Here is a 15,205-nt window from a genome sequence, read left to right as displayed (position 1 = left end):
AAGAACAATAATCACTTCACAGCTGCTCAGCCTCGGTATGGCGACCCTGCAGGGGGACAATTCTTCATCTTGGGGGTGTTCTCGGCACTGGGGAATGTTTACAGCATCCCTGGCCTCCATGCAGTAGAGGCCAGTGCACCCCTACCCTCTGTTGTGACAACCTAAACATGTCTCCAAACATTTCCCAATGTCCCCTGAGGGCACAGTCCACGCGCTCCCTGGAGAACCACGTGCTATCTGTATCGCACATTCGCTAGCATCAGGCTCCGAGAGCCTGGATCGCACATTCGCTAGCATCAGGCTCCAAGCGTAGCCTTCAGCCATGATGCACCTGAGCCTCATCAGGTCCTAGGAGGTTGGCCCGATGCCGGTGATGGCTCAAAGCTTTGGGGCCAGGCCTTACATTCCATCTCAGACTTCTTGTTCACCAGCTGGGCCACCCAAAGCAAGTTGCCTCGCCTCTCTCTCTGCCTTCTTTTACCCATCAGTAAGTGGAGCTAATAATGGCATCCACCCCAGAGGACTTTGGAGTAGGGAAAGTGCATAAATTAAAACATGCCAAGGGCTCTAAGCACAGGGCCTGGCACCTGCTAAATGCGATCACAGCCCCAGTTTACACAAGAGTAAAGCTGAGGCCCAGAGAAATCCAGTCACTTGCCTGAGGGCCACACAAGTTGTCCGGTAAGGGCTGTGAGTAACCCTAGATGTCCCTCTGCAGAGTCTTCTGTGCAGAGAAAGGAGACGTTGAAAAGAGGGGCTGAGAATTCACAGTCCTATCCCGAGGCCTGCCCTGTTCTACCTGTGTGGCCTTGGGCAGTTCACTGACCTCTCTGGGCCTGGGTCCCTGTTGGATGAGAGATTCCATTTTCGGCAACACTCGGAGTGACTGCTGGGCCTGCTGTGTCTCGCATTGATCTTGTCTTAGAGGGACTCCTGCTCAGTGGAGGTGGGGTGTCTGAGGGTCATCCTGGCATCAGGGAGGTGAGCAGGGGGCTTTGGGGTACACTATATCTATCCGACCAGCCCCCTCCTTCATCCCAAGGTTTATTGAGTGAATGAATGAACGGATGAGCAAATGAGGAAGCTGGCCGCCTTCCCCTGGCCCTGCGGGAACTCGGGAACACTGGCTGGAACGTCGTCTCCCGTAATACAAAGCAGGAGGAGGAGGCCATTCTTGGTGCCTCCCTGAGGGAGGCCTGAGCCAGGGGCGGCGGTGGGTGGGGAGCTGCCTTCCTAGAGACCCCTTGGGCCAAAGCAGGAACGGCCCCCAGGAACGACCCTCTGCCTCTGGGGCCCTCTGGCTTCCTTTGGAAGCAAGTTCCAAAGGCAGAGGCAGACGGGGTGAGCATTTGCAAAAATGAGCAAATTCGCTGGAAAAGAACTGATTTTTATTTTTGGTTTGTTCTCAACGTGTCAGAGAGTCAACACAGAGGGAGGAGGAATGTGAATTAAGCAATAAAATGTTTACCAAGGAGCCCTCAAATGACTCCAGAGTGTTGCCAAAGTTCTGTGATCCCTGAACTGAGATTGTCCGAGGACCCATTTCCTCTTCGGTGGCCCCCGATGGCCCTGCTGGGATGTGGGGATGTGGTGACATCACTCTGTCATTCCTCAGGCAGGATCCCTTCCCAGGTGGTCTGAGCCACTCACACTTAGAGGGCATGAGCACTTGGACCTCCAAGGGCAGAGGGGGCTCAGAGGCCAGCCTCCACCTCTTCTTCTTGGACAGGATTTCTGTCCAGGCACAGCAGGGAATGGTACTCCTATGCCAACTACACAGCCCACGGACTTTGGACCTAGCCTTCAGTATGTGCTGGCAACACAGGGCAGTCCCTTGAGGGAGCCCTGGCAGGACCCTTTGTTGCACTGTTGGAAGCTGCACCCTCCAGTCTTCACTCTTGTGTCACTAACCTCTAGGTTCTCACAGCCCAGATTACAGCCCCAGCCTCTCCAGAGAGGAGCAGTTAGATATGTGGCAGTCAGTCACACTCTAGTATAAATGAAGCCAGCCATGGTTTTCTTGGTGGCTGCTGCTGAATGGAAGTGGGATCCCCTTCAGGATGTTAGACAGCCATGGGGCAGCAAGGGCTGCAGGGGAGAGTCCCTCACAAGGGGCTGGGGTGCAAGGCTGCCGGTGGGAAGCTGTGCCCCTTCTCCTGCTGTCACCAATGCCCCAGGGACTCTACTTCGGGACCGTGGGTAGTAGCCTTCCTCCTAGGGCAGAGGCTGAGAAGGGTGGTAGGAGAACCACAGGATCTGGTCTGAGATGTGGCTGGATCCTGGTGCTGGGACTGACCTGCGGTGAATCTGGGGAGTCTCTCCGCTCTCAGCTCCATCTTCCAGAAAAATGAGAATGAGACTCCTAGAAGGACTGGAGTCAAGTGGCCGCGCTTTCTCTGGTGATGTTCACCAGCTGATGCTGGAGATGGAAGAGGCTTCTATCTCTGGTTACTGCCCCTGTCTCTCTTTAGACTAGGAACCTGAGTGTCCAGCTCTCCTGGGAAAGCGTATCTCTCCTTCTGCCAAGAGAAGTTGTGAAATGCGGCTGTGGGGTCTCGGGGTAAAGAGAAAGAGGCAGTCTGGGAGCCTCAAGAGACCTGGATGTGGCCGGGCGCGGTGGTTCACACCCGTAATCCCAGCACTTTGGGAGGCCGAGGCTGGCAGATCACAAGGTCAGGAGTTTGAGACCAGCCTGGCCAATATGGTGAAACCCCATCTCTACTAAAAATACAAAAATTAGCCAGACGTGGTGGTGGGCACCTGTAGTCCCAGCTACTCGGGAGGCTGAGGCAGGAGAATCGCTTGAACCTGGGGGGCAGAGGCTGCAGTAAGCCAAGATCGTGCCACTGCACTCCAGCCTGGGTGATAGAGTGAGATCTTGTCTCAAAAAAATAAATAAATAAAAAGAGACCCGGATGCAGGAGCATGGCCAGGATGAACTGTGTCCCTCCCCATCAATCAGAAAGGGGGTCCCGCCAGATGGTGGGGGGGAATTGCCATGCAATTGCAGGGGTGAGGGTGCCGCGTTCTCAGAGCTTCAGAGAGAATCCCTGCTAACAGGAAATGCAGACAAATAGGAAGAGAGGAAGGGGAGGGCAAGGGAGGGAAGGCTGGGGGAAATTCTCTCTTCCAAGGAGAGCCCAAGGAGGTGAGGCTCCACATCAGAAGCCTGAGTAGAACCCTGCGGCCACAGTGTGCACGGCTGTAGAGAGCCCAGGCACTGTGCTTCGGTGCCAGCCCCAGCCTTGGCCTCAAGGGAAGGGTTTTCTCAGAGCCTCAGGGAACAGCAGCCCCCGGGGCCGGGATCTGGGCTGACGGCACTGTGGTGTTCACTTTCCAAGTGTCACCAGCCCCATGGATCAGTCCTCCTGGGAACGTCATGTTGGGAAAGGTTCGTGAACCGTGCTCCTGACCGGCACTCGGGAGGTGGGGGCTGTTTGCTTTAGCAACGACTTCACACAGGTCTGAAGTGAAATGTTTCCATAGGGGGAACTCTGCGACCTCAGGAAGGTCACTCTCTTTCTCTGGGGTTGTTTGCTCATGTCTGTCACGATGAGGGAGGGGATCAAACGTGGCCTCGCAGGGAGTGGGGACCCAGGGAAGGCCTCCGTTGATTCTGCAGTGAGAGGCAGAAACGCCACCTTTTAAAGAGTGGAAGTTAATTTCTCTAACAGAAAACTTGTCAAGAGGTGGGCATTCCAGGATGCCAAGGCGGGTAGGGGCCTCGTGCAGTCATCGGAGACCCTGTGTTCTCTCAGGCTGCCCTCCCACGCTCAGGACAGACATCTACTTTATGGCCCAAGATGGCTGCTTGGGCTCCAGTCATCACATATGCATTCCAGCCAGCAGGAAACAGAAAGGGCAAAAAGAGGCACTCTTCCTTCTCGGAACCTGCCCACTGGCCTGAACTTAGCCCATGGCCACACCTGGCTGCAGAGAATGGGACCCGCAGATTTTGTTCTGGGTTGTCACATGTCAGGTAAAAACTAGGCAATCTCTTACTGAGAAAAAGACCAAGAATAAATACTGCAGGTGGGGAGGAGAAATGTCGGTCTGTGACACAGGTTCAGGAGTGACACAGGTTCAGGATGGAATTCCTATTCCCTGTGCTGGGGGGGCACCAACTAGCTAGAGACCTGGGGTTTCACTTCTTCCCTCTGAGCCTCAGTTCCCTCATCTGTAAAAGGGGAGAGTTGATCCCCATGGTCTCTGGGTCCTCTCCAGCTTAGACCACGCGTGATTCTATGTTCCACACGATTTGCCTCACGGAGCTTTCTAGATTCAACGCTCTGCTAGGACGGGGAGTTCTGTGTGTTCTGTTCTCTGCTGTCTCCTCGAACTGTGCCTGGCACGTGGCCTGTGTGTTTGCTGAGCGGCTGAATGATGGCTGGTGTTTTAACAGGTTGAATTTGTATAAAGAGGCGACTTGCTTTTGCTCTTTTCCTTAAAAAAGAGAAACTTTAAAAAAAGTTTCTAAAAAAAAAAAAACCTTCATTTTTTCTTTTTCTTTTTACTCCTCGTCTTCCCTGTCTTCGTTCTCTTTTTTTTATTTTTTAGATACTCAGCCTTTTCCTCACTGGCTGCCTCCCTGTCTTGCTTCCCAGACCATAGACTGGGGTTGTCGGAGCAGGCCAAGCGTGAGAATCAAGCCCACCCTCACCTGCAGAGCTCCAGGCCTGGGGAGGCCCGCGGGTAATGCTGGATGAGCTTTGATGCCCAGTAGGGGTGGCCTCCCGAGAGCGCATGTAACTCTCACCTCTCATGACTGCCAGAAAGGTGGCTTGTACTCCACCCTTACCTACTTTGCAGAGAACCAAACAGACACTGGCTGCTTCAGGAAATGTCTCCCATTGCAAAGAAAAGTGAAAGCGAGGCCGGGCTTGGTGGCTCTCACATGTAATCCTAGCACTTCGAGAGGCCCAGGCAGGTGGATCACTTGAGGTCAAAAGTTTGAGACCAGCCTGGCCAATACGGCGAAACCCAGTCTCTACTTTAAAAAAAAAAAAAAAATTAGCTGGAAATCGCTTGAACCCGGTAGGCAGAGGTTGCAGTGAGCCAAGTCATGCTACTGCACTCTAGCCTGGGTGACAGAGAGAGACTCCGTCTCAAAAAAAAAAAAGTGAAGGTGAAATCAGAGAAAGGGCATTTCTCTGTGCCAGGGCGTTAACCAATACGCTACAGTTGAAAATGCCGGCGTTATCTCAGCCTAAAATGTACAGTATGAGCCATGTGTGGCTAGACTCTCTTTGAAATGAGTGTCCAGTCACTTGAGAACACACTTTTCAGTCCTGCAAGTCATGAGTGCCACTGCAAACGCACAAGCAGCCGGCACCGACTCACTGATGAGACAATCGCCTTGCGGACAATGGCATGCCTCATTTCCTGGGGAGGGTGTACGGGCACGCACCTGCTGTGTACTTTTTTCCTTTGAAAACTGTAAAGGGCTATCATTAACATCATATGTGTCATCTTCCTGGAGCTGTGAAACAATTCATGACCCATTGGGTTTTGTTGTTAGTGATTTCACTGTATTTTGATAAGGCGTTCCTGTGTAAAGACGCTGTATCAACATTTGCCTGGAGACACAGTTCACAAACCTAAGAGGACTCGGGTCCTTACCCCGATGGCACACCTCAGAGAGGTCAGCTTGTCATAAGGTAACAGCCAGCGCACTCAGGGCCTCTGTGTGGTCGAGATGTTCTTCCCCAGATGCCTGCAGAACTACCTGCAGCCTCCATTCAGGGCTCTACACACATGCATCCTCAGTGGGACCCTCCCCGGCCCCTCTCTGGGTTTTTTGTTTGTTTGTTTGTTTGTTTTTTGAGACAGAGTTTCACTCTTGTTGCCCAGGCTGGAGTGCAGTGGTGCGATCTCAGCTCACCGCAACCTCCGCCTCCCGGGTTCGAGCAATTCTCCTGGCTCAGCCTCCTGAGAATCCAGAATTACAGGCACCTGCCACTACACCCAGCTAATTTTCGTATTTTTAGTAGAGACGGGGTTTTGCCATGTTGGTCAGGCTGGTCTTGAACTCCTGACCTCAGGCGATCCACCCGTCTCGGCCTCCCAAAGTGTTGGGATTACAGGCGTGAGCCGCGGCGCCGGGCTCTGGCATCTCACTCTGTCCCTTCACCCTGCTTCATTTTTTCTTCAAAACTCCCTCATGATCTGGCATGATATATTTGCTTATTCTCTGTCTCCCGCATAAAAATATACTTTTCATAAAAGCAGAGACTTTTTCAAAAAATCACTCAGCACTTAGACCTGTGTCCGAGGGATCGGAGGTGCTCCAGGAAATGCTGATTGGCTGACATCTTCCACTTTTCTAAATATTTTCCACTGGCCCTGAGAGACTCTATTACACAGGAAAAATGCTTTGGCTCCTCCTGTCTCGGGATCTAGTGAGTTATCCTTGCCAGGCGGTGCGAGGCATCACAGAGCATCTACTTTATTGCAGGCCTTTAGACTCCTTCTGGTTCCAAAAAGGTTGTAAGGTAGCTTACCAACATGTTTTTAATTCCTCAAAAAATAAGACAATCTGGAAGTTCACAAGGAAAAATGAGGCACAGGGAAGATAAGGTTCAGAAAGTCAGATATTAAAAATAATATTTAAGGCCAGGCACAGTGGCTCACACCTGTAATCCCAGCACTTTGAGAGGCCGAGGCGGGTGGATCACTTGAGGTCAGGAGTTCGAGACCAGCCTAGCCAACATGGCGAAACTCTGTCTCTACTAAAAATACAAAAATTAGCCGGGTGTGGTGGTGGGTACCTGTAATCCCAGCTACTCGGGAGGCTGAGGCAGGAGAATCGCTTGAACCCAGGAAACAGAGGTTGCAGTGAGCTGAGATCACGCCACTACAGTCCAGCCTGGAAGACAGAGCCAGACTCTGTCTCAAAATAACAACAACAACAACAACAATATTTAATCAACACTTAGAAATGGTTACTATGGTCAAGACACAGGCTGTTCCACCTGGTTTTGGTCATGTGTTCTCCATGACAAACCTTGGGTTAGGTACTACCATGAACGCCCACTTTACAGATGAGGAAACTGAGGCACAAAAAGGAAAAGGCATCTGCCCAAGATGGCTGAGCTGGTCCAAGGCGTGCAGCATAGTCTCTCGGCCAGCAGAACCTCATGCTCTTGGCCCTGACACCTGGACCCAGGGATGGGGGATTCACCTATGGGTGACCTGGAGCCCTAATCACCTGCTCAGCACACCTCCCCAGGTTGTCTCTGAGCCTCCCAGCAGCCAGTTCTAGGAGAGAAACACGAGCCGTTCTACAATTTAGTGCCCATGAAATTGGGCCACACCTGTGGCTCAGAAGGAAGATGCCGAGACCAGCAGCCTTCTGGAAAGGAGTGCAAGCTCTGCTCTCTGTGGGTCAGGATTCCTGGCTGCAAGCAACAGGATCAGAGTCTGGTTCTCATCTGAAAAAGACTAGGATGGAAAGCCCTGAGAGGCAGCTATGGGAGGGGCTGGAGCTGGAGGGGCCGGCGTCCCACCCCACGCTGCTGCAGGACAGCCCCACCACTGCGCGTGGCTGCCATGACCACTGAGGGCACCAAGGGAATCCGAACCTGCTCTCTCCGGGCCAGAGGCTGAGCCTGTCACAGGCACACCCGATTGGCCAAACCTGGGTCCCATGCCCACGTCGTCCAGTTGGCCCAGCTGCCAGGGAGATGGGGCAGTGGTCTGCCTACCCCGTTCCCCACAGGGAGCTCTGTACCCGTCAATCTGACTCCAGCGGGGGATCCCCCAAATGGAAGGAGAGTTTGGGGCTGGACAGCCCTCTCCCCAAAATGACAAACGCCTTCTACGCCCTCCCTGAGGAGTCCCCAGAGGAGAGCCGCCCATGGACCCACTAAGAACCACAGGTCCTCACTGTCTTTGAAGCGGGGGATGAGGGAACTGGCGCTTTTCTGTAGAAAGGAGGATTCCAACCTGAGGGAGCTGAGCGAGCCCCTGAGGGCCACCCTTGGAGCCCCCTTCAGGGGTGATTTGGGCTCTTTCTAGCACAGAAGCTTGTGGGCAGTTGGGGTGCCAGAGAGACACCTCCTCACTTGGTCCTAAGAAATGTACAAACCATCCTGATGGGGTTCGCCCCCACCCCCTCCACTGGCAGCTGTAGGACTCTCTGGCTCTGGCTCCACTCTCCAGGACCAACTTCCGCAAAGCAGCCCCCCGGTCTCGGAACCAGAGCTCACCAGCTCACCGAAACCCGGTACCACCTGGCAGGTGATATAACCCACATTTTGGCACAGCTGGTCCAGAATCCTATTGACTGGCAGGAGCATGGCAGTAGAACTTGGCGTGATATTGTTTTGGTTGATGGTGTTGCACACATAGGTGAGGACAAAACACTCGTGTACCACGCTGTGCTGAGACCCACGGTGCCCCCAGCCCCGCCCTTGGCCTGGCTGTCCTCTGCGCCCTGGGGTGGGGGAAACACTGGCCTTTAGGGACTGTGCCCGCCTGTCCCCATCACGCTGTGGGCCATGGATGCACTGCTGATTGTTCTTCACCTGGGCCGTGTCTCTGTAAATGGTCCTTTTAATAACTCCTGTCATGGGTTGAAATGTGTCCCCTTACATTCCTGTTAAGGGCCTGACCTCCAGGACCTCAGCATGCAACTGTGTGAAGTTAAAATGAGGCTGTGAGGTGGGCCCTAATTCAACTGGACTGGCCCCTTCTAAGAAGAAGAGACTAGGACACACACAGACAAATGACCACGTGGGGACACAGGGAGAAGGTGGCCGTCTGCAAGCCAAGGAAAAGGCCTCAGGAGGAACCAGCCCTGCGACGCTTTGACCTTCAACTCCAGCCTTCAGCCTCGAAGACGGTGTCTGTGGTTTCAACCACCCCGTCTGCGGCATCTGCTATGGCAGCTGGATAAGATGAATGCGGAGCCTCTGCAGACAGAGTCACCTTGGCTGCCAGGCCCTGACCGGCACGTGCCATGACAATTACACGATGGCTAAGAATATCAGGGGCTCGAAAGGGGTCAGGCCTGGTGTCTGCTGGGTCCCTGGCGAGGGTGGGCTTCATGTTTATGCCCCCGGGAGATGGCTGCTCCCGGGGCTGCTGTTATTCCTGGAAGACGATGAGGATTCTGCTGAGGTCCCCTGGTGAGTGACGAGGCCAGCCCCAGGCGGTCTGATGCACACCCACTGTCTTCTGCTCCTCTAAGCGTGAGGGAGCTCATCTTGCAGAGCAGGGAGGTGGCCAACCAGCTCGCCAGAAATGGTATGAAATCCTTGAGGGTGAAGTTAAAAGAGGGGGGCCAGGTGTAGCCCCCCAGGTGTCACCCAACTTGTCACACCAACCTTGGCTCGGGCGACCCTAGCGAGTCCTGTTCTGTGTGCACGGTCACAGTCAGAAGGCTCCAGTCCATCCCTGGTGGTCCCAGCCACCACACTCAAAGACCACAGAAACAGTCTACATGCTGTAAGCAGTCAGATGTTCCAAACCATGAAACGTGGTCATGGACGGACAAGTCTCACCCACAGCCCCAAGCTCCCTACTTGCAGCAAGGACCTGAGCACCCGGGGGTGCTGCCGACAGAGCAGTGTGAGTGGGTGGGGGGCAGGGTGACCCTTTCAAAATGAGATGGCCCCCAGCCCTCCCAGCCTGCAGAGCTGACAATGAGCAGGCCATCAGCACGGTGCAAGTGCGGCCCTTAGGTCTGAGGGCTGGGCATTGCCTGGCTCCTTCCCTGAGTGAGAGATCAAATGTGTCATAAGGGGGACAGTGCCCATCCCTGCCAAGGCGGCCTGGGGACACAGACTTACCCTCTGATTTCAAGGACAGTGCAGCCAGCTCCTCACCAGGGCAGTCCCCCAGACAACTGCAGCCCCAAGGCTTTGTGTGCAAGACCCAGCGCCCTGAAGACGGGGGCGGAGGCCGTGGCTGCTCTGAGTGGCTTTGGAGAGATCTGAGGTCGCGTTTAGCTTCTCCTTCTCAGATTCCCTTCAGATGTCTGGGAATGCATTATCTCCCCTCTCCAAAGCAGAGGTTTTGTGAATGGTCCTCTCCTGAGGGGCTGTCATTTGCATACTGTGGCTGAGAGGGGGTCAAGAAAAGCTTCCCAAAGGAGGGTTTCTGAGAGCAGAGGCGGGGCAGTGTCCCCAGGGCAGCTCAGCCTGGTGTTTTCTTTCCCTGGGAACTGGCATCCCCTAAACCCACATTAAACCAGAGGGCGGGACCCTGGGGACAAACGCTGCTGCCTGTGCAAAGAACCCGCCGTGCTGTGCTGTGCTGGGCTGTGCTGTCCTGGTTTCTGGCAGGGGGCGGCATTTGGAGCCACTCCATGGGCCACTTCACCAGGCTGCCACCTCGGGTCTGATGAAAACAGCAAGCGTTTTTGTTGGCAGAGCACCTCCGAGAGGGCCCAGCCCTAGAAGCGGATGGACTGGGTGCCTGCAGGCTACCTTCTGTGTTTTTTCTTGTCTTTTTGGTTTTTGGTTTTCTTGAGACAGGTCTGACTCCCGGTTGCGCAGGCTGGAGCGCAGTGGCATGATCTCGGCTCCCTACGGTCTTGACCTCCCGGGCTCAGGTGATCCTCCTACCTCAGCCTCCCAAGTAGCTGGGACTGCAGGTGTGCGCCAACACGCCTAGCTGATTTTTGCATTTTTTGTAGAGGTGGGGTCTTGCCATGTTGCCCAGGCTGGTCTCCAAATCCCGACCTTAAGCAATCCTCCTGCTCTGGCCTCACAGAGTGCTGGGATTATAGGCGTAAGCCACCGCACCCTGCCCAGGCCACCTTCTTGATGGTCCTATTTGTAAATGAATCTCCATGTGAGGTGTCCCTTTCATGAGAGTTATTCTCCATGGACTCCTGGATGGAAGCCTAATCTGTCTATTCAGGACGAACTGAATTATTCCTATAACCTTGTGAGGAGAAAACCCCCCAAGTGTGCTCAATTATAGAAAGCACTTTCTCTACGAATCTACCATCCTCGAATAATGACTTACAAACCTATTTAGGGTTCGTAATCTCACCTCTGTCTTATTGCCAAGAGCCTTGGCATCGGTGCTATTTAAGCCAAAACAACCAGGCTGTGTTTTATTTGACCATATATTGAGTGTAAATATTTGCACCATTAATTAGAGTCAGTTTAATTCCAAAAACTCAAGCGATACAGGCAACCTCTAATGGTAAACAGGCCTCTAGGTGTTAGTCATACCTGGAAGATTCCAGTCTGAGAGGCCTCCCTCAGGCCTTTCACCTGTCTCAGCCCTACAAACAAACAAAGAAAGGTTGAAGAGAGGCCAAGGGCCTGCAGACGGATTTTGAATGTAGTAAATTACCAGGGACTAAAGATGGGCTTTTTCCTATTATTTCTATACCCTTCTTATTACCCCTGGTAATAACATTTTACAACCGGTGTGTTGAGTGCACCCAGGTCAATTCCAGATTCCAGAAGGATAAGCAGAACGTTCGCATGGTGCTCCGGAAAGAGCTTTGGGAGTTGACTAGAAATCTCTAGAATCAGTTGGACCCGGATTTTAATCCAAATTCTGCCGCTTACCGGCTGCGTGGACTTGAGCAAGCCATTCGTCCTCTCTGCGTCAGTTTCCTGAGCTGTAAGCGGGAACGAGAATTCATACTTCATACGAATGAGACAACAGAGATAAAAACAATCCAGTGGTTATCTAATTCTAGCTTCATGGCATTGTCCAAGCTCTCTGAGCCTGGGGACTTCTCCCTACATCTTAAAAGGAGGATATCAAGTATGAGGGACTCAGAGTCGGCTCACAAAACCTGCGTGACACACAGAAATGATCCTCATTCTTCCTTTTCCTCCAAATGCAGCAGCCCAGCCACGAGTGCCCTGCAAAACACTTTTAGGGGAAAAGCGAACCAATGTGAAGTGGCACAAGGACTTGGCCAATAGGAGAATTGCAACACGTGGTGAGAACGTAGTTCAACTTGCACATCTCTCGCTGTCTTTCGGGGATGTCGTGGAGAAAGTCTCAGCTTGGTGCCGGGAGGTCCTTCATGCCTCCATAGCACACCCATCTCCCTGGCCAACTGTGCCGTGCCCTGGTTCAGGGCCTCCCCAGGGTATCCCAGGGAATTGAATAACATTAGCTCATTCTTGTGGTGCTTTCTGAAACTTCTGTTCATGGCCAGTGCTTCTTCCTCTCCACTTTCAGTACTGATATTGGGTTCTTTAAAAGTAAAGTTCTATAAGCCCTAAAAAGGGAGGAAATTGGCCGGGCGTGGTAGCTCACGCCTGTAATCCCAGCACTTTGGGAGGCTGAGGTGGGCAGATCTCGAGGTCAGGAGATAGAGACCATCCTGGCTAACATGGGAAACCCCATCTCTACTAAAAATACAAAAAAATTAGCTGGGCTTGGTGGCGAGCACCTGTAGTCCCAGCTACTCGGGAGGCTGATGTGAGAGAATGGCGTGAACCCGGGAGGTGGAGCTTGCAGTAAGACAAGATCACGCCACTGCACTCCAGCCTGGGTGATAGAGGAAGACTCCGTCTCAAAAAAAAAAAAAAAAAAAAAGGGAGGAAGTTTTGTCACAGGCTACAACATGGGTGAGCCTTAAGGACATTACACCAACGGAAAGACGCCAGTCCCAAAAAGATAAACACCACATGGTCCAACTTATCTGAGGTCCCCAGAGCAGCCAAATTCACAGAGACAGAAACTGGAATGGTGGTGCCAGGGCTGCGGGTAGGGAAGTGGTGAACGGGAGCGAGTGCTTCACGCGCACAGAGCTTAGGTTTTGGAAGATAAAAAAGTTGTAGAGTCTGGGCGCAGTGGCTCACGCTTGTAATCCTAGCACTTTGGGAGGCCGTGGCGGGTGGATCACAAGGTCAGGAGATCGAGACCATCCTGGCTAACACGGTGAAACCTCGTCTCTACTAAAAAATACAAAAAATTAGCCGGGCGTGGTGGTGGGCGCCTGTAGTCCCGGCTACTCGGGAGGCTGAGGCAGGAGAATGGCATGAACCCGGGAGGCGGAGCTTGCAGTGAGCTGAGATCGTGCCACTGCACTCCAGCCTGGGGGACAGAGCGAGACTCCATCTCAAAAAAAAAAAAAAAAAAAAAAATTGTAGAGATGGATGGCTGCGATGATTGCATAACAATGTAAAGAGTCTTAATGCCACTGAGCTGCACATTTAAAAATGGTGAAAATGATCAACTTATTTCACGTACATTTTATCACAATTAAAAAATAAAGTGTGGGCTGGGTGTGGTGGCTCACACCTATAATCCCAGCACTTTGGGAGGCCAAGGCGGGCAGATCATAAGGTCAAGAGATCGAGACCATCCTGGCCAACATGGTGAAACTCTGTCTCTACTGAAAATACAAAAATTAGCCAGGCATGGTGGCGGGTGCCTGTAATCCCAGCTACTCGGGAGACTGAGGTAGGAGAATCGCTTGAACCTGGGAGGCGGAGGTTGCAGTGAGCTGAGGTTGCGTCATCGCACTCCAGCCTGGTGACAGAGCGAGACTCCTTTACAAAAAAATAAAAATAAAAAATAAATAAAATGTGACATAGTGAGCTGAGTTTAAAGAAAAATATGAAGGAAGTTATGACATAGGAAGATCATGAATCTGGCTCAAACCAGGGACTGGAGCTTGGAAGACTGGTATTTTGGGAAACGTTGGGTTTCTACCTTTCAGTAGCAGAGCACAGACTCTGGAGCCGGGCTGCTTGTGTGCAAGTCCCACTCTCCCACTTACTGCTGTGTGACCTTGGGCAAGTCACTTCACCTCTCTGAGCCTCGGATTCCTCATCTGTAAAGTAGGAACGATAGGAGCATGTGCTACGCAGAGTTGCCGCATGGATTCGATGAGCCGATATTTATTAAGCTCTTGGAACGGGGCCTGGCACGCAATAAGTGCTCTCTAAGTGTTTGTTAAATAAACAGACTTGCCTAAGGAGAAGCCCGGAGAGCTTGCCTCATCTGTCCAAGGGCCCCTCTGCAAGTTAAGCCTGCTCCAGCTGCAGGTCCTCTGTATCAGAGCGCAGGACTGTCACTCCAGCAATAGCGCTTTGCTGCTGGGAGCCCCTGGTATCAGTGGTGAGCAGCTGCCTCGGAGGCTGGGCTCACAGCAGCTGCCCCCAGCCCTCCCCCTCCTCCGCTAGCCCTGCACAGCCACTGAGTTATCTGTCCAACCCCAGCCCAGCCCCTGCAGGCGCCTTCATGGGCTCTTTCTAGTCCCTTCCAAAGACCCTCTGGCAACAGTCCAGATGGCTATCCATGAAGAAATGGATAAACAAACTGTGGTACACCCAGACCATGGAATATTATTCAGCCATAAAAAGAAATGTGATTCTGATACATGCTATAATGTGGAGCAAACGCCAAACATTTTGAAAGAAGCCAGACATGAAAGACCATGTAATGTATGATTCCATTTATACGAAATGTCCAGAAAGGATAAATCCATAGAGACAGAAGGCAGGCCAGTGGTTGCCAGGGACTGGGGGAGGGGGAGATGGGGAGTGACTGCTAGCGGGTTCGAGCTGCACTCTGAGGGAATGGGAATATTCTGGAACAGGATGGAAGTGTGGCTGCTCAACACTGCGAATGCACTAAATGCCACCAAGTTGAACACTTAAAAATGATCAATTTTATCTTACGTGAATCTCAACCCAGTGAAATTTTTAATTACAAACAAGACCCCCCTAACCCTGTTGAATGTAGCCACCAGGGGCCCCCCGTTACTCGCCAGATGCTCCACCTGAACCTGCTACGCTGGGCTGCTCCCATCCCTGTCTGGGTGCCCACTTCCCCACCTCAGTACCTCCACCCAGTCTTTTGCCAGAACCCCCTAAAAGTCACCCTCCACCTGGAAAAACCCACCCACCCTCAGATCACCCCGGGGCAGGGCCCACCAAGGGCTCCAATCTGCTCTTCTGGGAGCAGCCTCCACCTGCATTGCAGCGGTCTACCACGTTGTCCTATCTGACGGGGATGAAGATGATGGAAAACATGCCCTCTAGACCCTACAGTGCATCAGGTTTTGGACTGGAAACTGAATTCTTGTCCTGTCCCTACAGAATTCCAACCTGTCGCCAAGACCCATTTTACAGATGCACAAACCCAGGTGCTGAGAAGAAACTTGTTCGAGATGGGACTGACTCTGTTAGGCTGCAGAGGCCATAGGCTCAGCTTCCGCACCACCTTGCTCACTCCTCCGGGCTGGAGGCTGGACCTGAAGGGCTGGGGCTTT

Source organism: Theropithecus gelada, chromosome 14 (genome assembly GCF_003255815.1).
Source record: "Theropithecus gelada isolate Dixy chromosome 14, Tgel_1.0, whole genome shotgun sequence".
Classification (NCBI taxonomy): Eukaryota; Metazoa; Chordata; class Mammalia; order Primates; family Cercopithecidae; genus Theropithecus; species Theropithecus gelada.
This window is presented reverse-complemented; position numbering follows the sequence as displayed.